Source organism: Sceloporus occidentalis, unplaced genomic scaffold, assembly GCF_023333645.1.
Source record: "Sceloporus occidentalis isolate IW3139 unplaced genomic scaffold, rSceOcc1.0.p SCAF_3, whole genome shotgun sequence".
NCBI lineage: Eukaryota > Metazoa > Chordata > Lepidosauria > Squamata > Phrynosomatidae > Sceloporus > Sceloporus occidentalis.
Window position 1 is genome coordinate 179541984 of NW_028316983.1, and position 2782 is coordinate 179544765.

The 2782-nt window shown below is 43.6% G+C and overlaps 1 pseudogene; it reads right to left on the bottom strand.

The window, feature by feature from the left end:
* Positions 1-267: 267 nt before the first annotated feature.
* Positions 268-334, bottom strand: LOC149317170 (U6 spliceosomal RNA; annotated as a pseudogene).
* Positions 335-2782: the final 2448 nt, after the last annotated feature.

Consider the following 2782-nt stretch of genomic DNA (forward strand, 5'->3'; position numbering starts at 1 on the left):
CTTCACCCTCAAAATATAATTAATAATAATTTGTTTTATTTATATACCGCTATTCCAAAGATCATAGCGGTGAACAGCTAGTAAGCTAATTAGCAAGTAAGCTAATTTGCCCCCAACAGTCTGGGTACTCATTTTAGCGACCTCGGAAGGATGCAAGCCTGAGTCGAGCTTGGGCCCTTTGCTGGTCTTGAACTCGCAACCTTGTGGTTTTGAGTGAATGGCTGCAGTACAGGCATTTAACCACTGCGCCACCAGGGCTCCCTCATTCGCAGGGGCCATGCTAATCTTCTCTGTATCGTTCCAATTTTAGTATATGTGCTGCCGAAGCGAGCAAAATATGTTTTGAATTGTTAGTAGCATGGTAAGCATTCAGGTTCCAGACTAGTCTTTCTTGAACAACAATAAAACTTTATTTAAACAACAGTTTTAACAATGTTTCATGTATGCTGCTTTATACACTTGTTACTGTTTTATACACTTGTTACTGTTAGGGTTTCTTTTACACTCCCTCTTGAGAGAAAACTGGTTACTTTCACTAAAAACTCACACGATCTTTGTATTATGTTCCCTTCTCAAACTTATCTCTACCTTAGCCAACCAGGCTAACTAAATTCCACAGGATATCTCACTCCAGCCACTCTCTCTCTCAGAGTTCTGGACATGTACTGGTAGGGAGTCCCTCACTTTTGAACTCTACCCTTAACCATCCCTGTCTCAGACTGGAACCCTCACAGCAACTGTCCCTCTCTGGACTTAATTGAAATCCTATCTGACTTCCAACTGTCACAAACTGACTATTTATCCTCTCCAGCCTTTGATTTGATTGGTTGTTGCCAGCTCATATTCTATCAGCTGTTGCTAAGGCTCACCCTATTTTGCCTTCTCACCACATTGGGGAGGGGTGCAGCAATAAAATGCCATAAGAAATTCAATCGTGGCAGGAGGGGGGAGGAGGAAGAGGAGGGAGGATGCAGGGGGACACCATATGAAGGAGGAAGAGAAGGAAGGAGGAGGAGGGAGGAAGCTGGAGGATGCAGCAGGGAGGAGAGGATGAGGAGGAAGGTGAGGAAGAAGGAGGCTGGAGGATACTGGGGGATGTGGCACAGGGGAGGAGGGGGAGGAGGCAGGAGGGAGATGTTGGAGGGGGAGGATGCAGAGATGTCGATCCAGATTGGTAGTTCCAACTACCAAAGATCCAGATCCTTGCAGATCTTGGTAGTTGCTACTTGCTAGTTGACCTGATGTCAAATGCATCAGGTCAAGTGGGTTTTTTGGTGCCCTCCACTTCAGCAAACTGCACTGAGTGCCGTCAGGGAGAATGTGAACGCTTATCAAATAACCAGGGTTCCACACTGGGTTGTTTCAGAGCCCCATTCTATTAAAAAAAACCATACAGCAAAATTTGATTTTGCTATTTTATATAAGTGACATCATTTTACTATGCCTTTGTACAAAATGGGACTTGAGCATCCATTAATTTTGGTTTCCACATGACCTGGAATCAAAGTTCAATGAATACCAAGGACCCGCTTTAGTTAGCCACCAATAATAATAATAATAAATAAATAAATAAATAATTTTATTTCTACCCCGCCCTTCCATGGAAATGATCAGGACGGCTTACAAAATTTATAAAAACATTACAATACAGGATTAAAAATTCAGTATAACAATTAAAACCATTACTACAAAAAACAGGAACAGGAAACAGTAAAATAGGAAAATACATATATCAGGGGCAGAAAAAAAATGCAAAAAAGTTCCATCGGTCCAGGGTCAGAAGGGAAAAAAAGGGGGCAGGAAGAATAGACAAACAAGTTAAGGTGGGAAGGCCAGCCGAAATAGATATGTTTTCAGCTGTTTTTTAAAAACAGCTAATGAGGCGGCGGAGCGAAGCTCTGCAGGGAGCTTATTCCAAAGTAAAGGGGCAGCAGTAGTAAAAGCCCTCTGTGAGTTCCGGGTAAGGTTAGACCTAGGGACCTCCAACAATTTAGTCCCGGATGTTCTGAGTGTGCGGGGTGGATTATATGGGGAGAGGCGGTCCTCCAAGTACCCTGGGCCCAAGCCATTTAGGGCTTTATATGTCAAAACCAACACCTTGTATTGAGCTCGGAAGCGAATAGGCAGCCAGTGAAGGTCTTTTAAAATAGGTGTTATATGGTCCGACCTGGAGCTACCAGCGACCAATCTGGCTGCCATGTTCTGCACCAATTGCAGCTTCCGAGTTTGGTACAAGGGTTGCCCCATGTAGAGCGCGTTGCAGAAATCCAATCGAGAGGTTACCAAAGCATGTACAACAGATTCTAGGTCCTTTCGGTCCAGGTAGGGACGCAGCTGGCGTATCAGCCGAAGCTGATAACAGGCACTCCTGACCGTCGCATCCACCTGAGAAGTCAGGACGAAAGATGGTCATCATGATTTACAATATATATATATATATATATATATATATATATATATAATCATTAGTATAGCTAGACTTTCTGACTAATGAACAAAGTGTGAGCCAGCGTAGCATAGTGATTTGAGTGTTGGCCTATGACTCTGGAGATCAGGGTTCGATTCCCAACTTGGCCATGAATCCCACTGTGTGACATTGGGCAAGTCACATGTTCTCAGAGTCATGGAAAAGGCAATGGCAAACCTTGTGTGAACAAATCTTGCCAGGAAACCCAATGATAAGTTTGCCTTAGAGGCACCATAGGTCCAAAATGGCTGGAAGGGACACAGCAACAACAATGAACAAAGGTATTCTGGGCTTCATCTTAGTAGGAGGTTAGTT